The following is a 21,455-nucleotide window of genomic DNA, read 5'->3' as shown; positions in this document are numbered from 1 at the left end:
CCCCTTTTACATAGCAACCCACCAATCAGTCAACAGCTAACAAATCAAGGACCCGCCAATCAAGAAGGAGCTCACATGGGCAGTGCCCTGCAGAAGCTCCTGGAAAGTACTAGAAGGATCTGAAAGCACCTTTATCAAAAAACAAAAACTGAACCAAATAAATAAATTACCTGACTTACCACCCACCTCAAAAACAAATGCAAGGAGGAGGTGAGGAATAAAAAGCTACTGAAAAATAGAAATAAATTTTAAAAAGCCAAACAACAAAGCCCCAGAAAGGAACTGCATGGTCAAAGCTCAGCTGTGTGCCAGATCCATAATTTCTGAAATACTCACTAGCACACTCAAGTGTAAGTTATTTCTTCATTTTGATCTCAGTCCCACAGCTATTTGGTGCTCATTTAATGATTTTTACTTGCACTGGTTAGAGTAGCCTCATCAGATAATAACAGCACAGATCCAGTGGGTTAAAGTACTTTTAGACATCATTTAATTTACACTGTGTTTGTCTTTTACTGAACACATAGCCTGGTATCTTTTCTGTAATTTTAATGGTTTCTATGGTGATGATTTTTTGTAGAAATTAGTCACATTTTCTGAGACATGGGTTGGTACTTCATACAACTTTTTTTATTTTTATCTGTCATTTTCCTAAAACTGACTTGAAGCAACATTATTTCTAACTCTTTGTGCTGGTTTTGGCTGGGATAGAGTTAATTTTCTTCACAGTAGCTAATATGGGGCTGTGTTTTGGATTTATGCTGTAAACAGGGTTGATAATATAGAGATGTTTTTGTTATATGGAGATGTTTTCGTTACTGCTGAGCAGTGCTCACACAGAGCCAAGGCCTTTGCTGCTCCTCACGCCACCCCACCAGCAGGATGGCTGGGAGTGCACAAGGAGTTGGGAGGGGACACAGCTGGGACAGCTGACCCCAACTGACCAAAGGGATATTCCATACCATATGGCGTCATGCTCAGCATGTAAAGCTGGGGGAAGAAGAAACAAGGGGGGGATGTTTGGACTGATGGTGTTTGTCTTCCTAAGTAACCGTTATGTGTGATGGAGCCCTGCTGTCCTGGAGATGGCTGAACACCTGCCTGCCCATGGGAAGTGGTGAATGAATTCCTTGCTTTGGTTTGCCTGCAGGCTCAGCTTTTGCTTTAGCCATTAAACTGTATTTATGTCAACCCATGAGTTTTCTCACTTTTACTCTTCTGATTCTCTCCCCCATCCCACTGAGGAGGAGTGAGTGAGCAGCTGTGTGGTGCTTAGTTGCTGACTGGGGTTAAACCGCAACACTCTTCTTCAAACATGTTTTAAATATGAAAGGCAAAAATCCCAATATTTAAAGCCCTGCCATGAACAAGCTATGAATATGTTCCACATTTTTTCTACAGAGCAGATTAAACAGTAGTCCATTTCTTTTATTCACACTTGAACCTGCAGTGATTTTAGTGTCATATTTTCAGTTTAACAATACTGATTATTCAAGGTTGAAAATTCTTCCTGCAATTTACTATGAGATTTATCCAGAACAATGTTTGTAGTCTGTGAAGGCATATGTACTCTACCAGTTTCCTCTGGGACAAAAATATTCAAGACAAACTCTCTTTCTCACATTGAGATAATTTGTAATGAAATACTGCTTCCTGTCTAGACAGAATTGTAGAGTAATTGCCAACCACATAGTTTTTGAAAAATTGTACCATTTCATAGTTGTCTATAATATTAAGAAAACTCTGCATAATTGAAAAGCTAATTCTAATGTAATTTGAATCATTCATCTGAGCTACAGCTGGGAAAAAACTTGTTAGTTACAGTGAGCAAAGAATATGATGAATTTTTATCTTCTGTTTTGCTTTCCCCAAGTTGGACTTTCATCTAGAGGCCATAGGAAAAAAAGCTAAAGCAACCCAAACTTTCTGAAGTTATTTTGTCATTTACAGAGAGTATGTAAAATACAAAAATGTTTCCTTTGATGCAGATATTCAATTTCATTTTAAACAAAAAATTATTTTCCATTTTTCTATTATTGTAATTTGTTTGTAAACTTAGGTATTATGATACAAAAATTTAAAATTGTGTGGTTTCTGTATATTTTTATATATGAACCTGTGTTCATTTCCTGAGAACTTAAAAACAATTTTTGTTGTAAGCCACATTTGTACATATACATATAAATGCTCAGAAGTCCCACAATGGCTTTCCTCCTCTTGCTTTTGGAGTAAAACTGATCACCATGGGTTGGAATGTCACTTATCCAGGTGAATTTTCAGAAACATGGCCAGTATATGTTATAGGGCTAGTATCAAGAAAAATGATAAATTCAGTTTTGAGATTATGATTTGCTCAGACACCAGAAAACACAGAAATACAGAAAGCTGCCATTTGTTGATGTGATATTTTTAGCTTTATTTGCTAATAAGGTCTCATGTAAATTGCTGCTGGTGGTGCAGTCTTACTGCTGCTATTACTGAGTCAGTACTAACTGCCACAGAATCCACTTGGCATCTTGATAGCAGTTTCTTGGTCACCCATGTCAGCAAAGTGTCTAGAGCCACATAGTCCTTCATCGTTGCCTCGAGTAGCACAGAAAAAAAAAACCTTTTTTTTTTTTTTTTTTTTTTCTTTCTTATATTTGCTATCAGGAATCTTGCTGACATTGTCAGCTGCTGAGTGAGTACAACTACCAGCACCCTTTTACATGTGCAGGATGAGATGATGCACTTACCCATGCTATTGTCTGAAAACAAAAATTCAGCCTTCCAAATGATCTTCTCTCCCTTTCTGAGTTTAACCCTTCAAGTATAGTATGGGAACTGACCTACCCTTTCTAAAACAAGTCAGCCTTTCTTTCACTCAGTACTTGAAGTGAATTACAATCCAATTGAGTTTTCTGAATTCAAGCATCTTGGAGTAACTGTTTGCTGTTTGACCTACATTCTCCAGAAGAGTTGGGTAGACATTCTGCATTCACAGGAATGTCTTCTGTCCTCTAGTGTCAAGATATCGAACATTGCCTAAGGTCTTAGTTGAGCTGTGACCTTTATAATTGTTCATCCAAATCTGATAGGCAATAACAAAGGCCTACTAAGGCAGACCCACAGGAAATCCTAATCTATTTTTGTCTGGAAGGACTTTGTGAAAGCTGCCAGAGGGAACTATAAACACCACTGGAATGCATGAAGCTTATGTGCCATTCACAACTGAAATATAAATCCAGTTTACTCAATAACTTTATATCTGTAATTATCTTGAAACAAACTCCTTTTTACTTCTTGCTTCCTCTGTAGTACAGAAGACTCTCAGTCTCTTTAAAGCTGTAAACTCTCAGGGCAGGGGACTTCTCCAAGTATGATCCGGTAAAATGAAACAGAGTTTTCATCATTAGTTGAGACTTCTAGTTATTGCCTTAAATTAAGTAATTATGCATACGTGCCTACAGATACAAAGAATCAGTACTTCATTGGTATGAATGGGATGGCCACAAACTTCAGTAGAAAGTGCTACACAAACCTAAAGTTCTAATTCAAAATTTTAATCCAATTTCCATGTTATAATGGAAATGTACTAAAACATTCAGTTTGTTAACATTACACTGTCTTTGAAAGTAGTTCTCACTCAGCTAACACCATCTGTTTATACCCAAATATTTTCTTCCATTCAGCCAAGTTGAAAGTATCAGTAAAAACAGTCTGCATAGGGAAAAGAAATGTGCTGGTACACATACATATTAACACAAGAGCCATTTTTAATACTGCTTTACTCCATAGCCAAAAATTGAGCTGTTAATTTTGAAATTCAGCAGAGGGAAAATTTAAAAACTCTTGTGAACATCTGGAACTGGGATCAAAGCCAAAGGCAGAACTTCCATTTACTTCCACATCTAAGCATCGAGACCCTGATTCAATTCATTTTAAAGGGAACGTTTGAGAAAGTAGAGAATAATTACTACATCATACAAATTACATTCATCTCCTCTGTGATAGCAACAGTTATGTTTCAGAGCTCACCTTCCACAAACTGAAAAGGAAGAGTCTTTTAGTTGGGTCCTTTCTTTTCCTATTTGTCCCAATGCAGTTTTTCATCCCCTGCAATCCTATCTTAACTGGAAAAATCCACAATCTTAGTTATTTGTAGAACTTTGTATTCTTCTCTTTCATTTAAAAAATACTGTTCCAAGTGATCCCCATTCACTGTTCAGCTTCTACCAGTGACCCCAACTATCTGCTGTTTTGGCTAGTCATTATTCTCATAAAGTAATAGACAAATAACAACAACCAGAAGGGTGTCTCCAGGAAAAGACAAACTAAGTATACTTATAAATCTTCCATTTTTCTTTGGCAGGGGAAGCATTTATAAATGCTTCTTCAAAACTGTTTACATCAAGAGTCTTAATATATCACTAAGGGAAGGATCAGAAGCTTCCGCTGGAACTATATAGATTCCACTAAAGTCTTTTCACATGGCTTTGTTGTCTGTATTGATTTCTGGTCTCAGTGGCATTCAGCCTAGAAGACAAATAGCCTCAGTAATCAGCAGCTCTTTACATCAGTTGCCCTTTTACAAAGTCTCTTTCCCAGCTGGAACCGGGAAAATTCTTTCACCTGCAGCTCACACAGAGGAACCTATATAGCAGTGGCTAATAGGAACAAACATAAAAATTTATAGCGTGCCTTGTCAAAAAAGTGGGTGTTGTGACTAGGCAATTTTCAGAGAAATGCTTCAGGATTTATAGGGTATTTGACGTTGGAGTGTTCTTGCTAAGCATCTTTCTCTTACTCATGTACTGTTGAGTTGGTGACCGAAAAGTTGAAGTGAAGTAATTTTTCCACTGCTGTAGCACTGATCAATTACATTCCATGAAACCAGAGTTCTTATACTTTTGCTCCCATAAATTGACTTTTCTATCAGTTTTAGGCTCAGTGCTTTCTACTAAGTTCAGTGAGAATATATCCATTCAATTTAATGAGCATTGGATCATCTTGCTTTTGTATGCACTAAATTTATATTTCAGTGCTGAAAATGCTGACACTAAGGAAAAAAAGAACTTTCAGTTTAAAATTAAAACAACATCATTTGAATATGCCATCACTACTTAGAAAAGGGATACTTTTGCTCCAGTCTTACACATGGCTTTCTTTTAGCACCTGTGAATTACAAAGGTGTTTTCAGTGATATGGCTTTGTCATAAAGCAATACCTTGTGCGTGAGTCAGATTAACTGATTACTCAGGTTAATATACCCTAATTCAGGTGTGTATTAATATGATACTTGCATATGATAACATTAAAAAAATTGTAATGATTTGTATCATCAGATAAAAATACCTTGCATTCTCTCTACTAATTATGATTTTATAAATAGAAAGAAATAGCAGTTCTGTGTGTCTAAAGATGGCATGAGTCAATGCTGTAAATTTTTGAGGAAAAAGCAGAGATACCAAATGCTTTGGAGAGAAATTCTCTCCTAAGAAAAAACAAACAAAACAAAACAAAACACCAGAAACACATAACCACACATTTACATATATGTATATCTATACATATATATACATAAACGCATCATAGCTGAACACTTAGTGGGAACATGAAAACTAATGGTGACTTTTTATACTCTTCCTTTTCTAGTTTTCATATGAATGAATAAACAGATGGAAGTGTTTCTACTGGGAGTTTAATCTGCTGATAGCAAGACCTATGAAAAATATACAGCAGTTTCCCCGTTTCCAGCTGATAACCAGATGACTCTTTTTTTCAGATGCATACAATGAGTGTCAAGAGGCAAAGGTATAAAATAAAAAAATAAGCTGCAAAGTGACAGGACATAGAAAATGTGACTGGTCTCAACAATGCATTGGTATTTATTGACTGACTCACCAAATATGCAGCAACCATTTATCGAATGGTTTGGAGACCAGAATGATTTCTATGCAATCCTTTGGTTTAAAAAACAATTTTCTTCCCAGAAAGGTTATTTTTAAAGTGTCACTCTGAATTCCTGTATCACTGCTTGAAGGTATTTTAAAATACATTTCCGTGTTACCAGAAACTAAAGGGGCAATATGGCCAAAAATGGAGCTTGACATCTGCCATTTATAAGCAATTTATAAACAGAGATCTTAAGACAGAGCTCTTTGTCCATACCATGGTGAAAACCCAAAACAAGAAAAGAAACTAACCCAGCTTTGACCTAAGGCATTATTTTAATAACTAGTGCTGCATCATAAATGTGAGATCATATTTTGTGTGAAGCCTGCTATTAAGAAGAATCTATTCATGGTTGCAAATCTCTTCAGTCACCTTATGTTTATGAATAACTTAAAATACATTAAGAGAAAAACTGTGTAATTAGAATCTGTGGAAAGAGCTTTGAAGAGAAAAGCACCTCTACTTTAGATGTTAATAGAAATAAAAGATGTGCATTTTGTAAAACCTCTGTTCCGAGTCACGTACAGATGACACAGACCTTTCACTGAGTAACTTATACATGTCTTCATATTTTGAATGGCTTAGACAATCTAGATTTCAAAGAAAATATAATTGTTTAAAGCAGCCTATAATGAAATGCTTCATTGTCACAAGGATTCATTCTTAGTAAAAAATAAAATTTCTGATAAAGGTTTTCATTTCAGGGTTCAGCACTGGTATTCTAAAGTAAGCTGCTATCAGTTGTACCTGATCAGTAGTGAAGTCAATCTTGCCAGGTGTTACATGAATCTTTGAAACACAGAGATACTGGAGGACTTTCTTCAGGATGACTGGATGTCCTGGTTTTGGCTGAGATGGAGTTAATTGGATGGAGTAGCTGGCATAGTGCTGGTTTTTTGATTTAGGATGAGAATAATGTTGATAACACACTGATGGTTTTAGTTGTTGCTGGGTAGTTGCAGTGCCTACACCAAGTCCAGGACTGTTCAGCTTCCCCCACCCTGCCAGGTGCACAAGAAGCTGGGAGAGCACAGCCAGGACAGCTGGCCCAGGCTGGCCAGAGGGACAGTCCCTACAACAGAACATCCTGCTCCAGATGTAACTGGGGAAGCAAGCTGGGAGGCAGATTTGCTGCTCGGAAGCAGACTGGGCATTGTTTGGTTTTTTTTCTTTCCACATATGATAAGGAATTGCATTTGTGCATCAGTTGGTTTATTTGTTATTATTATTGTTGTTGTCATTATTATTATTATCTTCCTTTGTTATCCTATTAAACCATCTTTATCTCAACCTACGACTTTTTTTTCCATTCTCCTCTCCCTGCCCTTGGGGTGGGGAAGGATGAGTGAGTGGCTGTGTGGTACTTAGTTACTGGCTGGGGCTAAACTACAACATTGAATCAAGACTGTTCTTAGAAATAGGGAGGAGGCGTCTCTTTTTTCTTTGCATTTCAAATAAATGCTAATTTGACAGAAATTTTTGCAGATGAATTCTTCATTATTGCATTTTATGGTCATTATTTTATTTATCAACAAATATTAACGATTTCTAAACAAGCAAAAAAAGTAGCCATCTTGTATATTTACAAAAAGGCATGTTAATAGAATAACCCTCCCCTCCAAAATGTCAAAACTGAGGAGGTTCAAATAATCTTTCTCTTTAAAAAAAAAAAAAAAAAGGAACATATGACATTTCCATACTACATCCAATTGGGAAATGGGAATTTTTGCTGTTAATTTTACTGGACAGAAAAGAAGATACACTTGACTAGTAGAGTTGTATATCCAAATCAATGCAAATGAGTTATGTTACATTCCTAAGTTAAATTTTCAGCAGTAATTCAGAACATTATTGTGCTACAAACTAATTTGTAGCACTTCAAGGCAAAACTCATTATTCACTTTTTATATTTTTAGATGAAGGTATAGAGTATCTCCTACAGTATGAAATTTTTCAAAATGTTAAGTTACAAAATTTCTAATGAGGTCATAAGTAGTGTATTTTCTTTGGCCACTCAGAGAAAGCCACTGTTACAAATCAGCTCCTGTACTGGTTAGTACATTTGGCATTGGTCGTTACGATGATGACTCAGAAGTTCACAAACAGCTACTAATATGACATATTAATCTCTCTCTGTCTTGGTAACAAGAAGACTAGAAGAAAAAAATATATATTTATAGGAATGCACACAGAGACTCCTGAGTCTCGTAAAGAAGTCATACATTTCAGATCCAGGATCCTTCTGTGGAGAACCAGGCTTGTTGGTGCCGAATACAGAGCCACTGTGTCAGCAGAAAGTAACAGGGTCTGACTTGAGTGAGAGCACAGTTTGAGCAACGTGCTTGCCTTGCACCGACAAGCACCGGACCAAGGGCAAGAGTCAAGCAACTTGCTTATCTCAGACCAAGGGCAAGAGTCAAGCAACTTGCTTATCTTGCACAGAACCAGACAGGCATGACGGCTTGCAGTATAACGTTCACTCGAATCAACTGAGTGACGCCTGGGGTGAGACGGAGGCGTCACAGTCCGATGTTGCTTCAGTAAAACAAGATAAGACCCCCGCACCTCTGTACAGAACGCCTTTGTTCTCAACGCTACACCCCCCTTGTTAAGACACAGTCAACACCCAACACGATAATTGCCCTAGTCCTTCCTTGCCAAGAGTATAAATCTGTCATTTAGAATTCTCCATTTTGAGGATGAGAACTCCAACTATCCGCACGGGTCAATGGGCCTGGACCTCTCTCCTCCCAAAACAGGGATGCCTCTTTGGTAAGATTTGCACCTCTGACTACGTCAGATGTTACCCCAGGAAAGTCTCGTTAACAAAAGTGCTGAACTATTAACTCGAGCTCAATTTTTGCAATAAGTGTATTTATCAACAGCAATTCCTAACTTGTTATATCTGTCGCCTTAATAAATTACCTATCTTTCAACTTTGCGAAACTGTCTCTGTGAAAGTCATAGAATCATAGAATCATAGAATCATAGAATGGTTTGGGTTGGAAGGGACCTCAAAGATCATCTAGTTCCAACCCCCTTGCTGCGGGCAGGGACACCCTCCACTAGACCACGTTGCCCAAAGCCTCATCCAGCCTGGCCTTGGACACTTCCAGGGATGGGGCCTCCACAACCTCTCTGGGCAACCTGTTCCAGTGCCTCACCACTCTCACAGTGAAGAATTTCTTTCTAACATCTAATCTAAATCGAGCCTCCTTCAGCTTAAACCCATTACCCCTTGTCCTGTCACTACACTCCCTGATAAACAATCCCTCACCATCTTTCCTGTAGGCCCCTTCATGTACTGGAAGGCCGCAATTAGATTCCCCCCAGAGCCTTCTCTTCTCCAGGCTGAACAATCCCAACTCTCTCAGCCTGTCCTCATAGGAGAGGTGCTCCAGCCCTCTGATCAGCTTCGTGGCCCTCCTCTGGACTCCCTCCAACAGCTCCATGTCTCTCCTGTACTGGGGCCCCCAGAGCTGGACGCAGTACTCCAGGTGGGGTCTCACAAGAGCGGAGTAGAGGGACAGGATCACCTCCCTCGACCTGCTGGTCACACCTCTTTTGATGCAACCCAGGACACGGTTGGCTTTCTGGGCTGCAAGCGCACACTGCCGGCTCATGTTGAGTTTCTCATCAATCAGTCCCCCCAAGTCCTTCTCCTCAGGGCTGCTCTCAATCCATTCCTTGCCCAGCCTATAGCTGTGCTTGGGATTGCGCTGACCCACGTGCAGGACCTTGCACTTGGCCTTGTTGAACTTCATGCGGTTCACACAGGCCCACCTCTCCAGCCTGTCAAGGTCCCTCTGGATGGCATCCCTTCCCTCCAGTGTGTCAACCACACCACACAGCTTGGTGTCATCGGCAAACTTGCTGAGGGTGCACTCAATCCCACTCTCCGTGATGCCAACAAAGATGCTAAACAGTGCCGGTCCCAGTACCGACCCCTGAGGAACGCCACTCATCACCGTTCTCCACTTGGACATTGAGCCATTGACCACTACTCTTTGAGTGTGACCATCCAACCAATTCCTTATCCACCGAGTGGTCCATCCATCGAATCTGTGTCTCTCCAATTTAGAGACAAGGATGTCGTGTGGGACAGTTTCAAATGCCTTGCACAAGTCCTTGAGAGGGCTCTGACACTGAAGGCAAACATTGACTCTGATAAGAGGCTACACACATAATTCTCTAGACATAAACCATTGACCAAGTCTGGGACTAAGACTGGACATAGTCGCACCTAGGCTCCTCTCTGAGAAGAAGTTTAGAAAGCAGGGGGGTCCTTTCTGAACCTCGTGACTCAACGGGAGGGTTTCCCTCAGCCATGTGTCAGACTCGTGCTCTTAACGCAACACCTTCCCATTGTAAAACAAAAAGAACAAACTGAGCTGTCCCATGAGACTCAGAAGGTCTGTTAAGAAAGCCATTTTTAGACTGAAGGTAGAGCTACAGAGTATATCCCTCACATACATCCTTCTTCTATTAGACCCAGGAAGATAACACATTGTACATCTCCTTGAGCTGTTAAACAATTCAAGGTATTCAGTCCTTCTGAACAGCATAATGAGGAGAAAATTCATGTTTTTCTACCTGAAAAATAATTGGTGATTAAACTACTCCCAGTAACCCAGCTAACCAATGTGTACAAGGCTGCACAAGGGAAAAAAAATTCTTGCCCTAGAAAGTGATCTTGCAATACGAATCACAAACTTTCATTAGCCTTTATTTAATTTACACAACTGTGATGTTAGACATACTTGAAGTCTATCCATCCTACTGGACTCAATTATTTATTGAAGAATGAATTAGTCATTCACAGGCTGATTTATATACTACAGGAGATAAATTTCCTTCTCCTCTCTCCCTGTCCATTTTTTTAAACATCCTTTATTCTTTTATGCTACATCAGAATATAAAGGACGTACCAAACCCAGTCACTTTAAACTTAGTAATTCTGCACATCTAAGGCAGCTCTTCTTGATTTTTTCATTTTTATGCTGTTGAGGGACCCTAAATTTTATCTAACTTAAGATACAAAATTACTTCCATTTCCATGCTCCGAGCTGTCGTGTTTTCAGACTGATCCTTTTTAAAAGTCAGAGACTAATTAGGTACATTACTGAATAACTAAGTGTCTTCTGGAGAAAAATACAAAGTGGTTATAGTTGTGTATATGTTGCTTTCTAAACGTATGCAAGCATCTAAAATTTTGACAACTATTGTACATTGCACATTTTTATTGAATTATTCACAATTACTGTTTTGCCTTTTGGGGTGTTTGGGGTTTTTTTGTTGTTTGTTTGTGTTTTTTTTCTTCAAAGCTCCCTATGTGTTCAAAACTCAGAATATCTGAAAAGTGTAGAACACTATTGTAAAGGTACACTGGCTTTATACTGACCCAACTGGAGGTTCATCTGCCATTACAGAATATACATTCCTGTCTCTACATTCATCTTAATGCTTTAATAATACAATAAAATTTTAAAAATAGAGATAACATACTTAAAAAAAAATAGAGATAACATCTCTTCCACTTTTTAATCTCATGATCACTTGAGTAATAACATGATGTCAGTCACAGTTTCTAAAACGACCAAGTAAAGGCACTTCTTACACATCTACTATGGTTGCTTGTACATAATTCTCCACATTCTGCAACTCTTCATCATGTCAGTATTAAAACCTACATGTCTATCATACTATTTGCTTTAAGTATCTAGTCTATTAGGACTTGAGATCTCCTAAACCTACTATGATGAGAGGTGTGCCTCTGAATCATGCTTCCAAGGACATCACTCCTTTATAATCTTCACTGACTATGCAGATAGCAGAGGTTCCTATGTTAGTTTCCTAAAAAAGATTATGCCAATAAAATCATTAAAATAATTGCCAAAACATTAGAGTGGGAATCAGGAAACTTTAGAACTCCCAGTCTGCCTTCTGACCCTAGATAATTCTCTTTTCTCTGCAGAAGTACTGGAAATGCAGATATATTCCCAAGCAAAAAGTCTATCAGTTAAAAGTGCTATTAAAAAGTTAAGAAATTTAGAAAAGTTTTGCAATAATAAAAACATAACTAGATACGATATGCAAATTTTCTGAAGCATTTAACACTAAAATCTGTTCCCACTCAGGCCACTGACCATAGGAGTAAGGTTATGCCATAACTGAGTGCTCCTTTAAAAAAAAAAAAAAAGAAAAAAAGAAAAAAAAAAGAAAAAAAAAAGAAAAAGAAAAAAGAAAAAGAAAAAGAAAGGCTTAAGTGCAAGGAACATTCTTCATCTTTTTGAGGAGCTGGAGACTGTTCAAGAGGCATAGATTTTCTGTAGAGAAGTACATTCTACACATTCAGCTCTTAGTGTATTCCATGTATAACCAGATTTCTTTTTCATTCAGTCAAGGAAGGTTCATGAGAACAAATTTAGGCAAGGTCATACCTTATAGTACTGGAAAGAAGAAAAATTTACAGGGCTTGGAGTTTCAACTGAGGTTCAATGCATTCTACAGTCTCAAGGTAAAAAGGTCTGCATTACTTTACATCAACTGGTGATCTAGAGCCTTGTTTTTAATATTTACCAATATTAATAGTATTTCTTCCTTCCTTCTGAATCTTTATAAGAATAAAGTAAAATTTTGAGTCTTACAAGAGCACATCTTCAAAGTCTGAGATGATTTCCAGCAGTTTGTTCTGTTATTCCAAAGCATCCCCCTGAAATATTCTAGTCATCATTCACACGCTAGTCAACAAGCATCTTTGTAAGTAGGAACTTGTCCTATATCCTCTACACTTTACCCGTAATTCAAAGGGAAGATGGAAATACGCAGTTATTATGGAAAGCATGCAAGGATGAAGTAATCTAAGTTAAGACTTACTTTATATCAATCTGATCTTTCTAAATTACTGTAACTGTAGCTGAAAGTACATGACAGCTCAAAAGAGATATAAATATAAAAGAATCAGGCATCTAGCCCTTTCTTATCTTAGAATAGTGCCAGAAGAGAAAAAAATTACAGCAGCTATCATATTTATTAAGTCATCAGCTTATAGTATCCAAGACAGTATGACACAATTTTCTTCTATATAGAAAGAAAATTACTACAGCATTTACATGGCGCAAATTTTCACAAAAGGATAGTTTTTCCCTTCAAATAGGATAGGCCTTAATGTATGAAATAAAGAGGTGGAAGCTCATCTGCTTCGGCAACTTAAAAGCACATTGTGAGATGCAGACCCTGGGCCTGAATATCTGGCAAAATGAAGTGATAGAAATTTCAAGAGAAGACAACCACTCGGCATCCATTTACATATAAGGATATGCTCTGGAGAGTCACAAGCCAGACTTCTTCACCGCAGGAAAGCGTGACCATCCTCAGCACGTTAGAATGGGCCTGCGCAGACTGGCCAAGGGTGCACCAAACACGGTCCAGATGAAATGAGCATCAGAAGCTCATCCAGGCTTCTCTGCAGCATAGATGCTCTGAACCCAAATACAACACGGCTAATAGCCAGCAGGGTGGAAGGAAAAACAAAAGTCCCGCTAATCTCAGGGCTTTGTTTCCTATCCCAGTATTCAGTTTCAACACACACAGTTCAAGCAGCAGCTTAAAAATAACTGATGAGGCTAAGGCCTGTAATAAAAAGTGCATAAGATATTCGACTTGTGTCAGTGGAGGTTCAGCACAAAATCACCTGAGGATCTGGACTAAGGTGCTTCCTATCCCAAAATCCTATAAGAAATCTGTAACAGAGCAGGCACTTTAACCTATTTTTGAGTTCATATACTTTTGTTCAACAAGTAAAATTATGCATCTTCATTTATAAGCTGCAATTCAGCTTTTGTAAGTGAAATAGCAGCAAGAGTAGGGTGATAGATGAGGGCAATTTTGACATAAAATTGGTTTAATATCAGCTTTCTTAAGCAACTGGAATTGTGAATGTTCAGAATATAAGCAGTCAGTGTTGCTGTTAATTCTTCAGAGATAGGTCCTTTCTGTAGCAGAGGAACAATGCACCATCTGTGTATAAGCTTGACACTAATTGCTAGTACAACAAATATTAAAGTTGATTATCCAGACTTACAAATTATAATAAAATACAAGTAAAATTGAGGACAGTCTTCTCATCCCCCCCCCCCCCCAGCCTAATAAAGCACAGAATACTTAATATGGAATGAAACGTTCTTTTTTAAACACAATCGGTCACAAGTATCTTAAAGAAATTCAGTGTGTCATTGGTCCATATAATCACTCCCTGATTGTAGACAATGATCATGACAGGATTTGAAGGGCAATGGATTTTGTTTCAGGCTATGGTAAAGGCAGAATATGATAAATCTTTTTAATAAAAACCCAACCAAACAAAAAAACCCCAACAAAGAAACAAACGACCCCCACAAACCAATGTTGAAAGTGTGTAAGAAAAAAAAAAAAACAACAACATACAACCACCACAAGATTTTTGAATTTTCAAGTCTTACCCTATTATTTTTCTAGGGTGATAGAAAACAATGACAAAATTTTGTACTCTCAGGCTTTGCTGATTCTAGTAAAGTATACATGGCCAGGTCCTAGCCTTAAGTGTTGGCATATGATCATCCATAGTAACTGTTGGCCTGCTCTTTGGCATGGGAGCACACCAAATTAGCACCTTCCCAGACAACACCTGTACACAGACTAGGGAACTGCATGGGCCAGGGACTGTTGTCAGCAGTCTGTCAGGAGGAGGTTACCTGTTTTTTAAGGGAAGTGAATTAAACTGTGAGACCAACATTATGATTTCTCTGAAAAAGAAGTTGTTCGGCATCAGGCTCCTCAAACCCACCGCTACTCAAAGTGGCTCGCTGGCATCAAGGTCAGTCTCAGTTAAGACAGGGAAACAGGAACTGAGCTGAACGAGGAGGAGAAAAATCTTTCCTAGTGTATAGTAGATGAAGTATAGTTTCTTCTTTCTTTTCCTATGCCTGTAACAGACATTTGTACCTCGTCTGGTTTTACATGCTGTCAACCAGTGTTTGCACTAGGAACATTTTAAGTTAACTTAGTCCAAGTGTGATTTAAGATGCCTGGTTAACACCAATGCACTTCTTCCTCAAAAGCATGCTGAATCTATAAACCAAAACCCTGGAATGTTCTCGTATTGCAAAGGGCTACAGCTTCAGATTATTCAATGCATCCAAAGGGTAGCAACATTTAAGCTGTATGCGTCAGGGGAAGAGGTGGTGCTACTGGGGCTAAGGGAGGCAGATGCATCCCCCTGTGGATGCTGTTGACAGGGAAAGGTCTTTGGTATGCAGTGTGATACAAGGGTGCACACAGGAGCCCCAGGGAATGCATTGTGGAAAGGGTGCACAAAAAAATGGTAGCATGCCACTTGCGGTCAGGGCCAAAAAGTGAATTCTAGCCAACTTCATTTACTAACAGGATTGTAGCCTCATTAAAGTGGAAAACCACTGAAAAAGCTGACTGAACAACTGGAAGTATTGAATCAAAAAAGGTATGAAGTTAGCCTCAAAATTAAAGCCCCTAAATAATATTAAACTATCAGGTATGATGCTAGTCAAATTTTGGATTATATGATTTGGTCATTGTCATTAATATTCAACACATTTCATTTATCATTAGTGATACTCAAATATGGACAGAAATATTTAATACTAATGTCTACGTGGTAAATATTTTCCATTGACATTGGAAAATAGGGCTGAGAAATACTACCATTTTTGAGTAATGCATAGGAAAACATCCCTTTAAAAATTAATAGACTTTTCCTTTGCTAATGTCTGTAGATTCAAGCAATCTATTGTTACCTATGTGAGCATCTAGAAAAATGAGACATAGTTTAACAAACATCCTCAAATATTTGAACAGGACGTTGTAGTTGGGTTATAATGTCAAACAGAAAGTTATATGATAAGGGAAAGATTTTCAGAGGCATAATGGGCATTAGATTACTAATTACCCTCTGCATACCTCCAGCACTCACTACTAACTTGTCTTCCCAAACCTCCCCAGATCAGAGCCCATTTTTGTTATTTGGGGTCTGCAGTTTGTGCCAATGACAGACCACTCAAAAAATGTTTGATAGATCAGTTTAATTCTCTAACACAGCATAAGTACTGTTTTTTCTGAATAACGGTCTCTGTCAGGGACTGAAAATACAGGTGATCCAAAGTCAGCAATCTCACCACACATATAAAAGCCGAGATAGTCAACCAAGTGAAGTCATACAGAAAGGCTGAACCTTTGAACTACCAGCTTCTCAGAAAGAAAATGGCAAATGAGCTTAAAGAGTGAGGGAAAAATCTTTGTGATGTGTCCTTACAGTAAGAACAGTTAGCTTGGCTCTCCATTCACTCTTTCCCTAAGCGGTCTCCCTGCACCTCTCAAGGACAGGAGCGCACACAGCTACTCTGTGGGCACGCAGCCAGGCTGCCACAAAGCCCTGATTCCCCAGCTGCCCCGAGCAAAGAGCCTGCGGGGACGTGCTACGGCTCTCTGTGGCCTTGCGCGCAAACTCCCCTTCCTTCAGAAATCACTGCCTGTAACTGGGTCACTGTTGCATTGTCAGTAAGGAATAACATTCAGAAATTCATTCCCATGGGTATGTTCAGCAAGACCTTTTCTTTGCTCCTAACAATTTCCTGCTTAGTATTTTTTGCATAGTTTCAGTCCACAAATGGAGACCTGCTCTCACATTTTACTCATTAATAAGTGATCACACTCTCAATGTTATGAGCAGTTTATGATGCAGTTTCAGGTATATTTTTCTTCGCTTTCTTATTGCCTCCTCCATTGTAAGGGTGAGGCACCACTGAGATGCTACTGGATTTCAGATCAGTTGTAAGAAAAAGGAGGTTGTGCAGTACCGATTCAGAAAAACATCCCATCACAATATTGTCAGTAATGTCAATAGTGTCAGAAAAATAAAAAATTAGAAAATCAGAATACCTACCATGTTCTTCCAGTGTGTTCACATTATCTATTTTTAGTCTCCAAGCAGAATCAGTGTTTATTATAGCCCACTCCTCAGTCTTTTTCTGTTACTATTTCCTGGAATTTTCCAGATAGTAAATTTAAAAATCATCTGTTATTATTACACTTTCTGCCTCAATAATATGACATAACTGCTTTCCCAGAACTCAAAACATGATTTCTGCAACTAAGAGTAATATAATTTTGTTTCTTTCATATTTGTGGCCATGGGGTTGTTTAATGGGAGTGCACTTGAATTAATAGCCAATTTCATCCATTGTAAAACATTACCAATAAATGGATTGTCTTGTAAGAGACATAGCCTGAAGTGTATAAATGAGGTATGAATTCTGTATAGTGCAACTCCACCATCAGTGTCTATTTTTAAAATCTCTGTATGGCGTGGGTTATTATTGTAATCATTTCTTCTTTAGCTATATTTAGCTAAGAGTTAAAGACAACATGGGTGTCTCATCTCTAGCACATCCACACAACCACCCATTGATTTATGCATTCTGTCTTTAGATTTAGCTCAAAACAAAAGCATGTTTGAACTAATAATTTATTTCTCCAGATGTTAAAAATCAACAGTAAATCAAAATTCACCAAAATCTCAAATCTCTTTACTGCCTACATTTGGGCGGTGACGCATGATTTCCAAGCTTCTGAAACAATACTTTTATGAGAACAGGACTGGGTTCTGCTGCAGTATGTGAAAAATACTGACTTTGTTTTTAAGTAAGTTCTTGTTCTAATAAAACTAATAGATCAAAGCCAAATGATTCAGAAACCTGTCGCAGCATAAACTTGTTACAATTCAACATATTCCTGAACTATAGCAAATCTTTCTATTTTAATTGGAACTTGAATCACCTTGACCTTTCCTAGCACAGAGCAGAGTGCCCCTCTGAACCAACAGCAGCATCTGCATCCTCATTCCATTTTAATCAGAGCTCAATTTGGATTTCTATGTCTCGGCAATCAGTACATTGCAGAGCAAGGAAACTGCAGAAATAAATGAGATGTTGCCTTGTTCCAGCTGATTAAAACATGATTCAAGGTGACTTTTAGGTGACACTACAAGTTGTCAGAACAGCAGTGTACTTTACCTTATGAAGGAAAAAAAAATGTGTGAGGGATGTTTATTTCCCCTATCTGAGATAAGTGACAGAATTGAAATGAGAGCACTGGTGTGTCCATGAAAATATATCAGTGTTTAAAGAATCCTATTATTAGACACAGTGGAAACTACATCTTGGATAAGCCTCCCATACTGTGGGTAATTATCACAAGCCAGAATGCTAATTGCTTTTCGATCTGCTCTGTGCCTCCAATGAGTCTTGTTGAGGGCTATTGGGGCTGTACCAGACACTAACAATGAGACAAAGTTTATCGGAGTACAGCATCAGCTATTACTAAGTGAAGAACAGGAAAAACATGCTTTAAAATGAAAAGAGGGTGGGGTGGGGGAAGAGAGAGAGAGAGAGGAAATCATGAAAAAAAAAGAGAAGAATGAAACTAAAAATTGTTTTCATTATACTTTCTTTTCAGGTGCTAGGTAACTATGTCTTCATCACAGTAAAAATGGTAAAAATTTACATGGTATAGCTTGGTTACCTGAAAAGGTGAGCATTTGTTCTGTGTTTAAAACTGTATGCTTTGCTCTTATATTTACAAGAGAGAAGCCCATCTATCAGTTAAGAATTCATAAAGCATATTTTTTTTGACAGTTCCAGATCTGGTCAAGAACTACCAGGGGTGGGAGTCTACACTTTTTTTTTTTTCACTTTCTTGTGAAAAGTGGGGGAAAAAGGTTAATCGGAAACTATCTTCTGGATAATCTACCATGTCTTCCATGGTAGATTTTAGTTTACCCCTAACAGTCCAGAAAATATGTGGGATGGGAAATGTACATTTTGCAGAAAGCCTAACCCAGTAAAAATGACCTTTCTGAAGAAAAGTGGGAACATTCCCACATTTCTCCATTTTACAATATTTGCTTTCTTATAATTAGATCTTTTCCATATAAAACCAACAGTCATGAACTTAAAGAACAAGGCAGGCAATTTCCATAGAAAGTATTCCAAGTATCATTAAAACACAGTAAGATATATTGACTGCTTTGAAGACACAACAGTGAAGTCACCCAAGTTTTACTGAGAGTCTGCAGGAGAGGAAGAAAGAATGCAAAGGTCAGTGCTTCCACTCCTATATTAAATGCAGCAGTGTTCTCCCCTCTAAAGCAAAACTAATGCCTCTGCAGAAAGGCAACAAAACTGTGGCTGCACCATAAATTACTTTATTATTGCACTGATACATACTTTGTTTTGCCTCTTTTTCTAATCTTTGATTTAGACAGTGTAAGAAGAAATAATTTATAGTGACGAAGCAGAGAAAGGAGTCTTTGACTTGTTCTGCAAAAAACTGTCAGTTCTCTGTGCTGAGAGTTTCAAGCATAGAGGTCAAAAGGACAACAACAGAGAATGCAAGTAAGACCAGTATGTTAAGGACCTCAGCAGCAGTAACACTAAATATGAGTCACAAAAGCTGTGAAGATCAAAGCAAACCTGAGTAGATCAAGTAAGCACATTGTATCACAAAATTTGAATGCAGATGTCAGTATTTCTGCATGCACGTGTGTGTGTTCACTCAGCTTTAAAAGAAAATACTTTGCCATTCTTAAGTTACCTTTTAAAACAGTAAGACAGACTACCCCCAAGCAATGATTTTAAACCTACTGTTCATAAAGTCTTTAAGTCCTAGTGGTTCGCACAAGCTGACGAAGAAAAGCTAGCCTATCGCCAGTAGGCTGCTTTGAGCCTACAGCTCTCTGGACTTCAAAAGAAAAACTTTTAAGGGTCTAATTCAAGAGAAAAAGAAAAGTAAATCACAAAACCTACTGATTTACATATAGAAAATAAACATTAAGCTCTTCATCTGGTTTGAATTCCCTGTTTCTCTTGTAATCATAACTGTAATTGCTTGATATTATAGACCCTAACTTCTGCTTCTCATAGTAGGTGCAAGCTTTACTTCTAATAAGTATTTTTAACACCTGAATCATTGTATTAACCTTACATTGCTCCATCTCCAGGGCAATCTCATCCTTCCTCAGAAAAGATGACCTACTTCCGAGACGAGGTTTAACAATTGGGTTGTTCAGTCACAATACTGCTTTTCTTTTCTTTTGCTTTTCCTTAGAATTGTCTATTTGCCTTAAAAATCCCTTGCCCTCATTCTCTAACTCTTCTGATCCAAGTAAAATTTTGACACCTTGTCTTAATATCAAGTATTATGGCAAATAAGATAAATATGCCTCAGCAGTGACTATAACATTATTCTCTGAATTCTCCGTACAATCAGTCAACAAAAATGTTTCATTTCATACATCATTTACCACTTCTGTAGGAATCGCAGAAGATACTGTGAATGAATTCTAAAGTGACAATTTCATAGTAGCAGGGGATGCATGATGCATGTGTAAGATTACCTTTCACCAGCTCTTTCCACCTCTCATCATTGTAATCCATATAATGCCTCCCCTTAGGGATAAAACTTTAGAATGAAAACTACAGAAATCCCACAGAAAGGAGAAAGAAAACATTCGGAGAGAAAAGATGGCAACATTGTAGATCTTTGTCCACTGTATGGACAAACTCTAACTCATGAGTTCATGACAGGAATTGGGTAAAACAACATTTCAACACTGTTAAAAAAAAAGCAAGCTTCCTCTATGTGCTAAAACCACTGCAATAAGGGTATGACTTCAGCCAACAACATTAGCTACTTGTTCAGTCATTTTCTTTCCCAACGTTATTCTTTTATGAACTAGAATGTAACAGCACTGTGGATGAAAGGCAACCAAGAGACCTTTAAGGACAGGTACCACACTGCAACAAGAATCTGTGACATTTAGAAAGTCTCTCACCAATGAATTTACCTCAATCTGATAGGAGCTGTTTTCACCTGCTTACTCTCTAGTTGTGCTGACCATGGCACCAGGCAGGGAGATGATGAATCTGCTCAAAATGGAAACATCAAGTCAGAAGAAAAGGCAGTTTTCTCTACCTGTCCTGTGTTTTTCCCTTATTTTCCAAGCAAAATATAAACCAGAAGTGATTTTTTTTTTTTTTTTAATATCAGGAGTGATACTTTTTTTGATATCAGGAAAAATAACAATTCTACTGAATTCTGAAGACATATTTTCTTTTATTGGACCCCTGTACATATTTGTCTTGGAGATACTGAGTCACTCATATTACACCTAAGAATTATAGCAGGTTTGTGGTGGTGGTGGTGGTGGGGTGCTGAGGTTTTTTTTTAATATCTGGATAATGTTATGGTCATGCTATTCTTTTGGTAGGTATGGTAGCAGCTCTGGCTTGTGTTGTGGACTACTGTCCAAATGCTGTTGTTCAACCCCAGCAGGCAGCTCAGCACCAGCCAGACGCTTGCTTATTCCCCCCTCAGTGGTATGGGGGAGAGAATGGGAACAGTAAAAGTGAGTAAACTCCTGGGCTGAGATAAAAACAGTTTAATAGGGAAAG

The sequence above is a fragment of the Balearica regulorum genome, chromosome 2, assembly GCF_011004875.1.
Source record: "Balearica regulorum gibbericeps isolate bBalReg1 chromosome 2, bBalReg1.pri, whole genome shotgun sequence".
Lineage (NCBI taxonomy): Eukaryota > Metazoa > Chordata > Aves > Gruiformes > Gruidae > Balearica > Balearica regulorum.
The sequence above is the reverse complement of the archived record's forward strand: the minus strand, read 5'-3'. Positions refer to the sequence as shown.